We start from the raw sequence: 17,969 nt of genomic DNA on the forward strand, positions 1-17,969 counted from the left end.
GGTTCTTATTTTATTAGTTATATGAATTGAGTAATTGAATTTTTATGTATTGCAGATTGAATGTAATCCCACCAAAAGAGTTAAGTGACCTCCGCAAGTTTTGCTTTAATTATGTCTTAAAGCTTTTAAGTATTGTTTTGCATGATTTGCTTTATTTGCTGCTTGTTAATAACGACCAAAAAAACAGTTAATTAATCTAGGATATTATTTGTTGTGAGGAAAATCTTCAAGACAGTTGCCAAGAAATGATTATAATTTTGGTCAGCGATAAGCAGCTTTGATAGGAGTTGAATCCACTCAAAATTTGCTGTTGTAATTCTTTTAATATGGCTTATTGTGATATTTGCTGTGCTCCAGCAATGTTTATTCCTATCGTGGCTCGATGGTTACACTGACATGACCCTCATCCTATATTATTACTGTCAAAAGAGATGGTCCATCAAGTTAAGACATTATAGCTCTCGACCTAATAGTCTCTTATATGATTTGATCGTATAATTCTGAGATCAAGTGATGATTAAAGTAGCCTTCAATATCTCCAGGCAGATACATCTATTTTATTTTTATAAAGAAAAAAAAAACAGATAACTTTTGCTGAAGCCATTTTCTAAAATAAAAATATAAAGAAAATGTTAAAATCTAAATTTTAATCCGAATGACTGTGCAACATGTATAAAGAAACTTATAAAATTAAAACTGATGAGAATCCTGTATTCTCTGGCATTCATTATAAACCAATTATCATGCCATTGTATGTTTTTACGTAAATAAATTGACTAAATCCGATTGGCCCGGTACAAAAAGTAAACATGTTCGAGCCGCTTATTCAAGTCGGTCAACTCCGAGACGATGCGATTGTTGATAAGCGATATCTGGGATGACATTCCAAACAATGGATCCTTGAGATACGACGAACAGTGTGCTATCCTTTACAAAATCATGAGCTCTTTGGTATCTTAATATGTCTAAAGGGAAAAAAATAATTATGTGATAGAAATTAGAGGATTACTTTATTTATTTAAAAGGAAAAAAAAAACAGTCCAACAGTTTATTCATTCTTTAAGCCTTGATCTTAATGTTATTTTTGTATGGTTGCCGTTATACATCTTGAATATACTAGAACGATTATAGCCATTTCGATTATTTTATTAAATTGATTAAGAATTAACGTAAATACAATTTGTGGTTAAAACATTTTCAGTTTCTCGTTTCAAAGTATAATTTTTTTTTAGGTTTTAAATGATCTCCATGGTCTGGTTATTATACTTGCCTTAACAAATAGAAAAGAAAAACAATTTAGTAACGCTCCCTTAAAACTCATTGTAATTGAGTAGTTTTTATTAGTAAATCGTGTACTTGATAGTTAGTCTGTTGTGGTGGATTAGAGGTAGGATGAAGAAAATGTTAAAGCTAGCAACCTTAATTCAAAATAATTCCTTAGGATCCTAAAGGTTACGAGGAGAAAAGATACGTAAGGGAATATATATATATATATATATATATATATATATATATATATATATATATATATATATGATTGATAAATACATACAATATATACATAAACACACACACACACACACACACACACACACATATATATATATATATATATATATATATATATATATATATATATATATATATATATGTGTGTGTGTACATATATATATTGTGTGTGTTTGTGTGTGTATATATATATATATATATATATATATATATATATATATATATATATATATATATATATATATATATATTGTGTGTGTTGTGTTTGTGTATATATATACATATATATATATATATATATATATATATATATATATATATATATATATATATATATATATATGTGTGTGTGTGTGTGTGTGTGTGTGTGTGTGTGTGTGTATGTGTATATTGTATGCATTTATTAATCATAATTCTTAATTCCCTTTGAAGGAACTGAAACCAATAGGGTACAACCTTCATGGTTTTCAGAAAGCTTTCAAGTTGTATGTTTGCTAATCACACGCCTTATTCTTGCCCTCAATAGATGCTTGCAAAATATTCTTTTGTCGTATTTTAATTTTATTTTGAAAATTCACTTATTTCTTGGAACACTTTGTTATTCTTTATTTTGGTAATGTGTCTCGTATTTTTAAGTCATGAATGTAAAATATTTACATTCCAAGAATAAAAGACAGACTACGTATATTTATTGGATCAACTGATCAGCACTTTTGTTTACACAATATAACATTACATTCTTGCCGAATCTTTTAGTATCCCAAATTTTTTTTTATGACATATGCTAGTATCATTTCTAAATCCCTTCAACTAGGTATTACTGTAATGCAAACAGTACTTTATAAGTCATAAGCGTTCGAAAACCCTTAACATAGTTATGGAAATATAGTAAACACTGAAAATGAAGGTATTTGTATTCAGAATTAAGAAGATTTTACGAGGATGGTCAACTAAATGTTTACTGTCCTTCCATGTGTCAACTAAATGTATATTGCCGGGTTACATGCATGAATACTTTCTTTTATATTAATATCAGATGCAGATATATTTTTAACTTTTAACCATTTACATGAATTTATCTCTCTCTCTCTCTCTCTCTCTCTCTCTCTCTCTCTCTCTCTCTCTCTCTCTCTCTCTCTCTCGTTATTGACAAGTAAAGGATGCTAAGCAAACGCAATCCTGACATTAACGTCTTAAAGAACAATGAAGACAGACAAACGGCACAATAGCCAAACTTATAATTAGAACGAAGCAAATCCTCGAACCCCATTTTAAGAGAAGGAGAAGAGGTAGAAGGAGTTCAATTACATCTCTATTTACCTGTGATATAATAGTGTCTGTCAGAGATGAGATTAGGTGTGTTCGCTTAATTGAAAGAATGGCAACATTCCTTGTCTCCTCTTGCCGGTCCTTATCTCTCTCTCTCTCTCTCTCTCTCTCTCTCTCTCTCTCTCTCTCTCTCTCTCTCTCTCTCTCACCAAAGACTGATCCGTGTGATGAGGCCCAGATAGCGACAGAGCCGTTCCTCTATAAACAGAACGACCACATGCCTGTGACGCCTCGGTCTTTCGGTGGAAGCTGGTCTACGCGATGCCAGGCCATGGCAGACATCGCATATCTGACCACAAATTAGGTGTTGAAAGGGTCTAATTGACTGCTTGTCAGGCCGATACCACCCGATAAGAGGACGGGTCCGACACGGGACACTCGGCACCCCACTCCCGATAGAATCATCTATAGGGAGATGACGCTAACATATCGTACCATTGGAAAACGGCCATCTCTCCCTTTTGCAATTTCAGGCACCTGATCCTTATTTTTGTCAAGTTTAACAAGAAAATTAAGTAAGGGAAAAGGCACAAACAAATAAAGAGGAAATAAAATCTTCAAAATCGTGATCCAAAATACAAAAGAGCGCTTCCGGAGCAACAAATAATTTCAGTGATCTTATAATGGAGATATGGTGTTATCTCAGGCATCTAGTTTTTTGGGGGTTTAGTGATGGTTGTTAAAGGAAGAGGGCTGGGGGTGGTATATTCCCAAATTAATGAGATACTTATTAATTCCAATCTTGTCTCCAACTAGTTAGTTATATCAACTGCGAAATCTAAACGCCAACGCCGATTATTCATTGTTGGTCCTTAGTCGTGTTGTTATGCTGAGCTGTATGAAATCCTGATTTAAAAACATTAATTACAATTTATAATGAGATCAAGTTGACATTCCAGCCTTTCATTCCATTTGATGTGTAAGTAACTTGAAGAAGATGGGGAAATATGGTGTAGGTGTATTTGCGGTATCAGTATCACTGGTTGTTTTGGTAAGGTCTTGGAATCAAGTTTCATTTTATAGCCTCGGTATGTTATCCACTCAGCATTCAATCTTACCAAAGGAAATAATCACAAGAACAGGTATTATATGTAGTGTTATTTTTTTTTTTTATTTGTTCAAGTCTATGTTCGTGGCCGTTTTGCGTTCAACAACTTTAACTTATGCTGAGTATGTTGATTACTTGCATTTGATATGAAGGTTTATTATTATTATTATTATTATTATTATTATTATTATTATTATTATTATTATTTTATATATATATATATATATATATATATATATATATATATATATGTATGTATGTATGTATGTATATATAAATATGTATATATAAATATGTATATATAAATATATATAAATATATATATATATATATATATATATATATATATATATATATATATATATATATATATATATATATATATATATATGGGGAAATAGACTGGCATAGAAAGACCATAAAAAGACGCGATTGGAAGTACATGTCTGAGACCTTAGTCCTGAAGTGGACGAGCTACAAGGATCATGATGATATATATAACGTAATATACACTCTAACTTTATACCTTTCTGACCGGTAATATATAAGTAAATGAACCCTTATTAAGTACATTTTTATTGTTGTCAACTCTGCATTTTAATCTTGGTTCACCCATTCATTGTATATTTTCAGTGTTTCAAAAAGAATGAAAAATCCTGTTGTAGTATGAAACATTTTTTTCTTTGACTTCATCTCCTGCAATAGAAAACTGTATATCTTGAAGAGTTTATAGCTGCGTATCCCGTGGTCAACCAAGGGATAATAAGATAAGTCTGCGTGCCACTCGAACTCGATTCGTGTCTTGAAGCTGCTTCTATCTTCAGTCTATCAATCAACGATAGCATCCTATGGCGGTTTTGTTTATAGAAGTTTAAATATGTATGGAAGAATTTTGAATATTAGCTATAAATACATTCCATTATAGTTAGCGAATTTCACCCGTTTCCCCCATTTCTTAATTTTGTTTTTGGCTTCGATTTTTTTCTTTCATAAATCAAGTTGTTTTACACTTTTATTTAATTTATGATTGATTTTGTCTCCTGTTGCATACCGTTTTGACCTTATTCATGTTCGGTTTGTCATTTTTTTCCATTCCTTCAGGATCTTCAATAATAAGGGTATTTGAACATGAATGGTAAACATATTTTCCATTTACACCATCCAGTGTCTTCACTACCTATCAGGCGGCTTTTACGATTTCCCAAGTTATCTTAAATGCCCTACTTATATATATCTAAAAGATAGGAAGCGCTTTTTAATGGCATATGATCACCCAACATTTGTCCAAGTTAATTCTTAGAAAACCAGATGAAGATAATGAGCAATTTTACGCCTTGTTCTAGATTAAACTGCTCCGAAGGAACTTCCAATTAATGGGACGGTATCGAATCTCTATTTTGAGGTCGTTATCTAGAGCACATAAATGGTACCGCTTCACATGGTTATTTCCTTGAAGAGATCATTATGCGGGTTTACATAAGCACTGCAGATCTTTTCGTGGGTGTTAGGTTATCACTTAGCTGTGTGATTTCATTGCTGTCCTACTCTTGAAAATGATAGGACTCATGATTACTAAATGGAAAATATTACTATACTGCTCCATTTCCATATTACCTATATCTTCACATTTGCATTTTCTTTTATGCTTCCTTAATTTTTCTCTATAAAATTTTACAAGGATACTTGCATGCACAAAAAGTCAATATTACAAATTTAGCCAAATTTACCTATCGAAATATTCTTTCATTTCCATTTCTCTAATACTCCTTCAGTTTCATTATCTGGCTGAGATTCTGGAAACTCGCCCTTTGGTTTATCAATTAAATTATTATATAAAAGAGAATGAAATCGACGTGATCAGATTAAATTATGGCATGGGGGCTTAGCTCTCTGACATGTACTATTCTTTGTCCTTTGTCCCGCTTAAATAAAAGCTTTGAAAGCCTTCTGCCTGTTTATATAAGTCCAGAATTTTTTTTTTCTGTGGATCAGCCCATCCAGATCCATTGTATATCCTGTTGCTTTTCTGAGGAATAGGTATATATCGAGTTGCATCTATCCTTTTCTCACAGATGGAAGCTATTTTTCTCATGTTTAGTTGCCTTTTCTCACTGCAGATTAGCTTCGTTGGTTGTTCTCAGTAAGTTTTATTGGGATGAGGAGGCTTATTATGCCCTGGCTGCTACCCAACACAATTACCTTCAAATACAAAATTTATTGCCTAGGACAGTAGTCACAATACATTATTTTTTTGTTTGTTATGAAATTGGACATAAACTTAGAACTCTGGGATATACTGAGATTGAAGGTAAGGTGATATATACGGATATCAAATAGAAATTCTATCATGGCTATAGATTTTGAGTTATAGGAGCGAGAGATTTCCCTTAGTCCAATTAATACCTAAAGGATTAAAGGTCAGATAGGAATTTCACTTTGGACATATTCATTAAAGTGTATGAAATATAGACTTCATATTTCCCATGTATAATATACAAATCATGAAAACCTATACCGTATGCAGATGGAAGTTTAGTTAAAGTCAGTGTCATACCTAAAAGGTAAAAAAAATTAGTAGAAAATTAACCCTCACTACAACTATTGAATCTTGGGAGATATAGACTTAACATTTTGCAAGCATAATTCTCTAATATAACCAATATGCATAGAGGTCTAGGTTATAATTCTACTTACAGGTCAGGGGATCAAACACGAATTTAACCTTGACAAAATCTTTTGAGTATACAAGATAAAGACTTCGCATATTGCATGCTTTACCTTTTAATGATGCTGATGTGCAAAATTATTTCGTTTCAAGTTTATACTAAAAGAGTTCAAAAGTAAATGGAAAATTTATATTCGGACTTGATTATTGAATTACATGAGATATAGATTTCAAGTTTAGCGTAAAGGCCATAGAATGCTGCTGTACAATTGAAGTTCAAAGTCATACTCAGAGGCACAAGCCTAAATAGGAAGTTAACATTAGCTAGAACTTTGGAATAATGCAAATTTCACTTATTTTCTTGGCTTATGTAGTCAATTTTGCTAATGTCCAATATGAGGTCAGGTCAATATGAAGAGGAATTGGGGCTTGATATCATCAGTGGAGTATTGCTAGCAAGTATTAGAAGGCTAAAAGCCAACATGAACTTATTCTTGGCCATAGTCTTAGAACTGCATAAATATACTCATATTTGACAAGCCTAATCAAGGTTGTTGTTGGTGGTGGTGGTGGTTTTTTTTTTTTTTTTTTTTTTTTTTTTTTTTTTTTTTTTAAACCACCTTGTGTTTCGACACTTATTTATTGTTAATGTTGGTTAATTGTAAGTAGTTAAAAGAAAGGAGCAGCTAAGTTTGTGTATGTACAGTTGGACACAGGAAGTCCTTGTTCACCTCTCTCTGTAGAAGGGCATTATGTCACCAGTACTGAGCGAGAGTTCCTCCGTGTACTCCAGGAAATCATTATGCCAACTCTCACTACACTAGTGGTTTGGTCACTCTCTACTCGCCGTGCAGTAAGGTTGTGACAGGGTGCACTTCCTTAGAGACTAGTGTGCCAGGAATTCCTGTGTCCATCTGTACAGTGGTGGTCGGGACATTGAAATTTTATGATACATTTTCTTACCAATCAGGACAATCAAAGTATCCAAGATGATCTAATTTAGTTAATCTCAAGTTAGTTGATAACGTTTGTTAGTCAGGTCTCTCTCTCTCTCTCTCTCTCTCTCTCTCTGCGGGACGAAGGTGAAGATATTCTATGCCTACTTGCTACGACAGTCTTTGAAACGGGACCTCCAAAAACCTAGGAAGAAAAACATTTGCGAATATTAGCTGTCATATGTCAGGAATTACTACTCAACCTCGTACTTTCCCGACCATTTTCTCCTTGACGACAGAGAAAATTCTGATTAGTATCAGTTAGAGATTCATTAACTTCGTGAATATCTGTGAGGAGACCCTTTCCGAGATAGAAGACTGTTTACTCTTTATGTTACATGACATTCTGGATGGACTATAGTATCTTAGGCAGAACCATACAATAGAATATGACCTCACCTTTACTTTTTTACACAGTCTAATCTATGAATCCGGTTTCAAACAAAACACGTTTTACTCGAAAGTTTCAAAGGAATACAATTTTTTTGTATCAACTCTTTTCAGGGGAAAGACAAAAAGGTTTCTGTTAACATCATCATACTCAAATCTTTTTCTTGTGTCCCTAAAAGACCAGTGAAGGAGATTAAGCTAATATATGAGTCGAACTTTCTCAACTTTGCCGTTTTTTAACCACACGGGTGAGGGAAACAACCCTTTACCTGAAAATTTTATTGTAAAGGAATTCCCCTGACAGATATTGAACACTAAAGGAACCTTTTCTCATTTTACGATAAATTTATGGAGGTTATCTTGGACTTTTACACATTTCGACGGCGTTATCTGTATTAGATAATGGGGAAATACATTTTCTTTTTCATTAAGGAAGGAAGTATTTAGGGATATTCAAAATATTTTTTTTCGTGAAATACAGCAGTATTTATAAAATTTATTTGTTATATATACATTATATATATATATATATATATATATATATATATATATATATATATATATATATATATATATATACATGTATATATATATATATATATATATATATATATGTATATATATATATATATATATATATATATATATTATATATATATATATATATATATATATATATATATATATATATATATATATATATATATATTTATTACCAAGCAAAAGCTTATGAAATGATTGATTAAAAGGCAAAGTGTGGCGAGAAGTTTTTGTTTAAAGGGTACACTGTTAGCTGCGATTGAGCGTTTATTGTTTGTTTTGCTTAAGGAAACGATGTCTGCCTTCAATATGTAGCTGGTTTGGTGTAAAAATTGCCCTTAGGCAAAGGTGTTCAATGTGTTTTTAATTTCTTCATAAAATGCGATGGCATAGTAGATGTTGATGCATTTTAAAAAAAGAAAAAGAATGCAACATCCATTAAAAATTTGATTTTATTTATTTATATACTAATACATACAATGCAAAGCAGCACTTATTAAAAAAAATAATTCAAGCACAAAAGTCATTCTAAAAACAAAGCAAAATAAAATAAACACCATTTTAAAAACAAAAATTCTGACAAACGGTCGTCTTAGTACTCAAAACGACAAGTTATGAGCGATTCCTCTTAGATAATCCAATAATTCGCAGTTTTCAAAATCATTGACTATTCTTTGAATTCTTAATGCTGTATCCTTATACTTCTTTTTTTTACGGGGAGGTTCCGCACCTGCTATATATTGTTCCCTTATTGCTTCATTTCTCGCTTGCTCGTCCTTCAAGGTTTCTAAAAAATTTCCAGATTGTAGGATGTGAAGCCCCAATTAATTCGCTGAATGAGTGATGCCACCCTTCGAAGGCATTGTTTGTCTAAGAAGTACATAATTTAGCAGCATCGAAGCAATTCCAAAGAACATGATCAAAACGAGGCGGTCGACGTATTAACCGACGGTTTGGCCGTCCAATCCATGTATCCTCAAAGTAATCTAAGACAGACTGGGCTTCTTCGGGAAAATCAGTATTGTCAATTAAATGTTCAAAAGAGGTAACCACATTTGCGACAGGAACAAATGCAATGGCGGCTATCATGCGCATTTTTAATGCGATTTCAGTATCACTCTCGTACAACTGCTGCAGGCCATTTGATTGTATAGATCGAAATAAACATTGTGAGAAATCAAAAGAGCAACCTTTTTTTATCTGAATTTGGGAAAGCTTCTTTAAAAGCATTAATGGCTGCACGTTCAAAATCAGTCATAATTTTGCTTGGTGATAAGGCTGACTCTAAACCTTTTAGTTCTGACAAAAACTTATTATAACTCTCCCCAGTTTTGTTGGCCATTAAAATAAAAACAAGAGGCAAAACGTCATCATTCACGATACCATGTATTGTGTAGAGTTGATAAAATAATGGAGGTGTTGTTTTAAACGTCCCATCTGCATACCAGTTGCTGGATAATACCTGAAGATTTTTCCGAGTCGAAAATATAATAATCCTGTCTGATCCATCATCATTGTCAAACAAGAAATGGCTGATGTGAATGTGTTATCCTATATGGGGGGGGGGGGGAGATGCTTAACTCGAGTAAACTAACTGGATTTGCAGGAACTTGTGCTGCTACATTTCTTGCTTTTCGTATATTCCTTTTTAAGTACTGTGGTGTTTGTAGCTGACCTGCAACTGCTTGGGATACTCCTACATACGCTTGGGTTGTACAATATGTCGTTTCTTGTGTTTTTATTGCTTTTTCTTTAGTTATGTTAATCACTTTGGCAGCTTCAACACGAGTAATATCTCCTGCATGATTGTGTTCTCCGAGTCGTTTTATAATGGATTCGTTATTTTGTATGCACTCTTGCATGGCACTTTTTTGTATAAGATTGATCACATTTCCAAATAGTTTTTTCACCGTTTGTTTTCTCTTTCACAAATAGATGACTATTGTCAATTAACTTTTTCTTATTCCTTGTGCTTACAACATACTCCAGAGGCATCTTGAAGGGTTTAGTCCGAGTTATTATCAAATGAAGACAAGCTGCTAAAATAAACGGGAAATTTCTCTTGATTAATTTCTGTTTTAGGTAAAGTCAACAAGCTGGCTGTTTGTGAATAGTTAGATAGTTAAATCCCATCAACAACTATGACAATATTAAATTAGACGTTTATGTTTTATTGTTCATTTATTTTTGGCCTTGAGCAGTTTACTTACCTTACGATGAAATTACAGACGATGTGATATATTGCGATGTATTTATAATGCGGTTAAAATGCATGAGATGTAATTACCCTGCGATGTAATTACCGCGATGAAATTACGGCGATGTAATTACCGGACACCGTTTGCAAGAGTGAACTGAAAATTAGGAAGGTAGAGCAATAAATGTTTATAATAATGGTGAAATAAAGAGAGTAGTTGGTTGCTATAGTTATTTTGGAATTAATATATCTTAAGTAGAATGATAGAAGAGGTGAGTAGCAAAAAATGATAAGCCAGAAAGGTCGTAGGGTTTGTGCTAAAAATAAGAAAAGAAACTTGAAATGCCTTCAGAAGACGTGGCTGGAATATACATGCAAATGGTAAAAAGAATTAAAGGAAGTAAAAACACAGATCCTAAATATAAGAGATGGTTTGATAATATGAAAAGAATAGAGAATTCAAGGATGACTTGCAATATGGAAGTGAATGGCGTAATATTTGTATTGTATTTGTCAGTTTGCTTATGAGCTTTTAATGCACGTGTTTAAAGCAGCTAGAATTGCTAGAATTTTCTGCACAGTAGGTATTTTTACAATTTAGTATTTAAGACGTGAATGTAGCATTTGCCGCTTTGTTATTATTCCTCTGGATTCGTCTCCTAGTAATGGCCAGGATTTAATCTTAAGTGTGTGTGTGTATATATATATATATATATATATATATATATATATATATATATACACACATTTGGTGTTATGTTTTAGTGATACACGCCTTAACTGTAAATGAGTATTAGCATCTGCTAGGGTCAAAAAAGGGGTTGTGCATAGTAATATCTAAAAAATTTGCATAGAAACCAGAAGACTAAACTATTGGCATCTCCTCATACAATGTTGGAATGAACAATTTGTAGTCTGACACTGTCCATATAAATAGAGTCAGGATTTGAATTAGTTTTTAGTGTTTATATTAACCATCATAACCTTATTTTTGTTCACATTTTCTTTCCACTCTCTACTCTCGCAAACATTTTAAAATTCCTTCTCAAAGATTTGCATTATCTCTTCAGGATCCTTTATCATCACTGTATCATTTAAGAAAACCATTCACAATCTAGTTACAGCTTGGTACCTTTAATTTACCTTCAAACTTCTCATATCACTCAATTCATAAAGCTAGTTGAGTGGAGTATAGACATGACTGTGTCCCACTTTTGCAGCAAGTCAGTCACTCGTATTTATATAACCTATTATAACAAGATTCTATTCTATCATAGAAACTTTAAATTACTGCCACAAACTATTCTAAATCATACTTCCTCGGCGATGTTCCTATTTCGTAAAAGAATTGTGTACCAACTTTTCCAAGGTCCATTTTTGCCACAGAAAGTGGGTCTACTTCAATTTTAGTTTATTGAATTGTTGCCTATGTCTGGTACATTAAGGATCACTATGCTTGTCTGTCTGTAGCAACAACTTTTATATCTTTTATTTTATGCAGCGGAAAAACAAAAATCCTCTCATCCATCCCACCTAACCTTTACTCTGGTAAGCTACTCGGATCTGAACACTCCCGAACACATTAAACGAGTAGTTTTGAACATTTGCACATACACACATGCACACATGTATATGTGGTAAAGTGAACAGGGGATTCTTAGCAATCACGCACTCTAACACATATATACATGTTTTCTGTATATATATATATATATATATATATATATGTATATATATATATATATATATATATATATATATATATATATATATATATATATATATATATATATAGTGTGTGTGTGTGTGTGTTTCTGTGCAAAAGATAGAGAGGAGGAAATGTCCGGGAAGGTGTATATAATCTACCACAATAGAAATTTTGTGTAGGTTAATGGTACATAGGTTTTTAACTAATGTAACGAGCAAAGTCTTTTATTTATAAGGTATCTTAAAATTAATGTTTCAAAAATACCTTTAACTCCTCAGTAATGAACACTGAACCGTGTGAAAGTCACAGTTTCACAACTCTGATTTTTCTTAAGTATATAGACGTGTTTACTGTAATTATCATACTTCTTACTGGCCGAAGAACTAATTATTATAATATGGTTATTATTATTATCATTATAATCATTAGTACTGATATTGATATTTTGTGCTAGTTATTGTTATCATGTTGTTATAAGGTCATAACATATAATTTGTGTAAAGGGAAAGCATCAGTTGTTGTTATTATTATTATTATTATTATTATTATTATTATTATTATTATTATTATTATTATTATTATGTGGTAACTTAATCATTTGTATAAGAAAAACAATAAGGTATATCATTATTATTACAAGACATTGTGGAAGACAGAAGATTGCGTGTGCTGTTGCAGTATAACCTTGGTTTGAACAAATTATGGCTTTTAATTCGAGTCCCTCATTACCTCCGGTGAAATATTATTATTTGTGATCGTGGGCTTCATGTCCCTCCCTCCTCCATTATGAACGCACCTAAAGCTGAAATATTAGGGCATATGGAACCTGCTGCATTGGGTGATTTATCTTCTCCCCTTGTAATATGTGATGACGTTAATATTGAGTATTCAGCTTGTTTGGTGTCGCTCCGAGACATCGTACCCCTCTCTTGGACGTCGCTGACATTACTCAGTGAGTCAAGTTCGTGTCATGCCAGTGTAAAACTCAGACGAGTGACATCACTTATACACCGAGGAGCTCTAAGCTGTATTCGTATTGTAGATTTACAATTTACCTTTCTTCAGATGTATCAGGGTTCTGAAGCCGTAGGGGGTAAAGCCGTCAGTGCATCTCACGGCCGACTCTTATGGGCTGCCCTAGTGCAAGAGCCCGTGTCTTGCTATAGGCAAGGCGTTCTTAAACGAACGAACGAACTCACGCCGTGTACTGTGGGCATTACATAAGGGTCTTTGCATCATCTTTTCGGCTCCAGACTACAATCACATTTTAGTCGTCTTCTATACTTCCGTTCGAGTTTGCTTTCTTCCATTTTGCTGTTTAACATCTCTACTGTTACTTCAGAAACAGGTCTTCTGAAAACTATCTAAATTTTTTAATGACATTCAACTCTTATGGTTTTAATTGAATATTCTTAAATTTTTTTGTATATATAAACTAAATGATATCGGCGTCAATGACCTTAGATGTCAGGATGCCTGAAAACCTTAAATCAGTCAATCAATCTACTGTTACTAGTGCATCGGCGAGGTTTTCCCCCAGCTGATTCTAAGCACCGAATGTCCGCCAAATTCATGAATCCAATCTATTCCAATCTCAAGGTTACGAAATTGCAGGACCACTTGCAAATGATGTAGATATAATTTATAGTTATTAGCTGTGAATTAAATTACCAGTTTGCATTCGACTGCCGATAGATAGGATCGCAAGTGCACCAATAAATATTGTTCTGTGCTAGAGAAAGCCGTTTCCTTACCATAGAATTTAAAACCTGTACAACAGTCATACTGAAATTAGGATTAACACGCGCATGGGGGAATCAATCCTATTTGCAGACAGGTTTTACAACATTAACCTCTTCATGGTTTTACTTTAAAGGCTCATAAGTAGTACCATGATCCCCTATACCTATTTCGTCATTAAGCTCTTGCACACACTTAAGCTTTCGTGATATTAAGGCCCTTATTTCAAATACCTATTTCTTCCATCAAGCCAAATCTTTCATGGTCTCCGCTCCTCGTCCTTCAAAAGGCTATCGAATTATGCCATTACCCCTTCATTTTTATCTGTCACAGAACGATCACAATTGGTCATCTTAACAGCTTCGATGATTTTTCTTGTATTCAAATGCAAATTTTATATATATATATATATATATATATATATATATATATATATATATATATATATATATATATATATATATATATATATGATTTATTTGTGTGCTTATATACAATATTTAAAGGGTTTGTGTATCGCCATGATCGGCAAAGCTGTACGAGTTAGTCATGGCCACCCATACCGGGTTGTTTTGCTGTGAGCGATTATATTAAAGTCTCCCACCATCACCAATCCGTAGTTGGCCAACGTGGTGATGAAAACTGGCCAAACATCAGACATATATAAAAGTATACAACAAATTGTAGTCGTTTCTAACCCACTGCAGGAGCCTCAGGCATGTCTTCATTCATGTCTGATGTTTGGCCAGTTTTCATCACCACGTTGGCCAACTACGGATTTGTGATGGTGGGAGACTTTAAACGAGATGCAGACAAAGAAGAAGAAGAAGAATCTCCGTGAGATATATATGAAACTTATATATGGATCTGATTTCAGTTCATGCTCAAAGCCAATAGAGTCCACAGAAACATGATCCCACCATTCGAGTAATCTCTATTCCATATAAATCATTCGCTGGAAGGTTGAATTGTCAAAGTTCCACCGATTCATATACGTATCAGCGTGCAAGTCCCCTCTCCATCAAGTGCTACCAAGGAGGGCCAAGCAATGGCTGCTGATGGCTCAGCAGGTAGACTTACATAGGCTCGCCTAAACCTTCCTATCCTTAGCTCGCAAGGATTGTGGGGTTGCACACACTACTAGAAACTGAGCTCGACCTGGTTTCGAACTCACGTCCAATGGAATTTCAGCCAGGGACGTTTCCAATAAGCTACCACAACACGTAAGTACGCACCAAAATTGCCTTCGTATATTTTGCTCTGCACCTGTTCGTACAGCTGGCGATGCTGATACCTGCCTTTCGGATTCTCCTTCATGTTGTAAATTCGGGTGCCGTTACATTCAGCTGTTTATGAATAACTTAATATATTTATTCATGTTGTTGAGTGAAATTCCAATGGTTCAGCGTTCAGTCTGTGAATCAATGGATTGTTTTTTATCTCTGCTATCGGCCACAAATATATCAAGCAGTAAATCGGTACCAGCGTTTGCTAGGGTCAAGGTAAACTGTAACCTCAAACCTCCCATTGTTGAAATGCTAGAAAATACCATGGTTCTAGAGGTCATTTTAAGATTTTAGCTTTTTTTTTTTTTTGCATTCTTCCACCTTTCTGGTTTCTTTAAATCTACTTTCATCATTGTATTAATTCCAATATAACTATAGCGCCTACTACTCCCATTATTTACAATATTTATTAACATTCTTTGGTCTATCGTACCTATTTTCATTTACATACTAATATTACAATCGCTCATGTATTTACATAGATATAGTGATTGTAATATCTGCAGAAAGATGGATTCTATTTTACTAAACACTAATAAATAGAACACCTATGGTTAGATAATCTCGAAAATATTATGTATATGCTGACTTGCATTCTTGTTGAAAACTAAATATATGTATTATAGTAGGTTCTATTCATATACCAAAATGTAAGCAGTGCATTATTTTACAGCATTCATTTGAAAACAGTTAAGATAAGTCAAGTGTATTATAAAGATGTATGCAGGTAAACCTGTCTTTATGGCCCCTTTGTGCGTATTTCGATTGAAACTTAGAAATTATATTTTCAAATTCCTAATAGATTTTCATTCAGGATCGTAACTGAATCGCCTATGATTATTGTTATTAATGCATTATCGTTATCATCCCATAGATGTTATCGATAACTTCAGGGTATAAGAAAGAAACCCTGATTGAACGAACTGATCATTGAAAGTAATTAGAATTTATGAAATCTCATATTTGGAACGACCATAAACCCTGTATCAAAGTGGATTATCAAATCATATCTTGGCAAATCTTAAAATGGATGGAGAAATCCCTTCTGTCTGTAATTTGATGTAATGAAATTATCTCGAGTCGAACAAAAAAAAACTTGTTTCAGCGTAGCTTACGGGGTAAGGGAATATTTTTGCCCATTTCCTTATGTGACTGTAAGTGGTTTGGTGCTGATATATAGCTCTCTGGTAATTACAATATAGGCCACCAATTACCTCACGCTTGATGTAGGGTATCATCAAAATCAGTGATCTATTTTGATTATAGGGCTATCAGTAAGCGATCTCTCTATCTCGAGGTTAACGTTACATCAGATACTGCCATTACTTATATATTGAAGGGTTAAAGCTTTCCCCTTAAGTGTAAGTAGAAGTGGATGCTCTCCTGGAAGACGAGACGAGAAGACAAGGAAAAAAAAGGAGAGTGATAAAGAGGAAAATGTCAGACGAAAGGACCTTGCATGGCAAGTTGTACCAGTCACAATCAATCTTCATGGATCAAGGATGACAATGCGGCCAAAAAGTGTGCATAATTAGATGTGGTTCCAAGGATTAATAAGTTGCAGACGAGGGTTGAGATGGATGGCGAATTGAGGGAACTTCCCTCATGACCGCTAAGGGTCCTCGGGTGGAGGCTGTCTGCTACAGCGATCTTTAAAAGCTTGATAGGCCAATTAGCAATAGAATGAAGGACCATGCAGCTAACGTACTTTAGGTGATGCCTATACGACATGCAGATCCCTTTCTTTGATACTGAGGTTTCTGATGCACGGTGGCAGGTGCTGCCATCTGTGTGTACCTGGCGTTACCTACGGCGCATAAGCTCTTTTGATCGACGCGCCTTCTCGTCTGTATAAAATTATCTCAAGCCACATCGCATTTAACGCCCTTGATCGTGTGTGAAGCCACTAAATGCTTTTAAAAGCAAAGTTGATTTTTTTTATATCCTTCTTCAGCTGCATGCCAAATGCATTTTATCTTCCCACTTGAACCCGTTGACTAAGTTTAACGCTTATGGAACAGGTGAAGGGTAGAACATTTTCGTTTGCATTTGACGCTTTTAATAGCTAATCTAAAGAAGAATTAGTTTTATGATTGAGATAGGATCCTAGACCAATAATATTATTGAACTAGCGATACTAGAACGTTCTATTATTCTGTTTATGTTGATAACTAGATCTTAGGTTAAGTGACTGTTGTTGGCTTTTTAATTTATCTCATTACTTTCACCGATTACATTACCTTAATCCTGCTATAAAAATACATTTTGGATGTCTTTCTTCGTTACCCATACCTGTTCTAATTTAAAGTGAACGGAAATAATAGTGAGATATGCGGGAACGTAGCTGAGATGTAGTTATTATACCACCATTTAACTGCTAAATTGATTCCAAGGAGAATACGAAATAAAAGGATATTGACATTGTTCAAAATGGTACAATCATAACCTCTTTATGTGAGCGAACAGAGTTGCTGTAATTGCAAAGCTTGTAGTTACAAGAATCGCAATTTTTTTTTTCTTTTTTTCATTTTTTAAGGATTTGACTAATAACGTATTCCAGAA

The 17,969-nt window shown here is 33.6% G+C and overlaps 1 protein-coding gene across 4 annotated transcripts in view; it reads left to right on the forward strand.

The window, feature by feature from the left end:
• The window catches only part of LOC137632282 (uncharacterized), a 467,533-nt gene that overhangs the window by 371,466 nt on the left and 78,098 nt on the right, over positions 1–17,969 (forward strand). The window lies entirely within an intron of this gene.

This window comes from Palaemon carinicauda, chromosome 41, assembly GCF_036898095.1.
Source record: "Palaemon carinicauda isolate YSFRI2023 chromosome 41, ASM3689809v2, whole genome shotgun sequence".
Taxonomy (NCBI): Eukaryota; Metazoa; Arthropoda; class Malacostraca; order Decapoda; family Palaemonidae; genus Palaemon; species Palaemon carinicauda.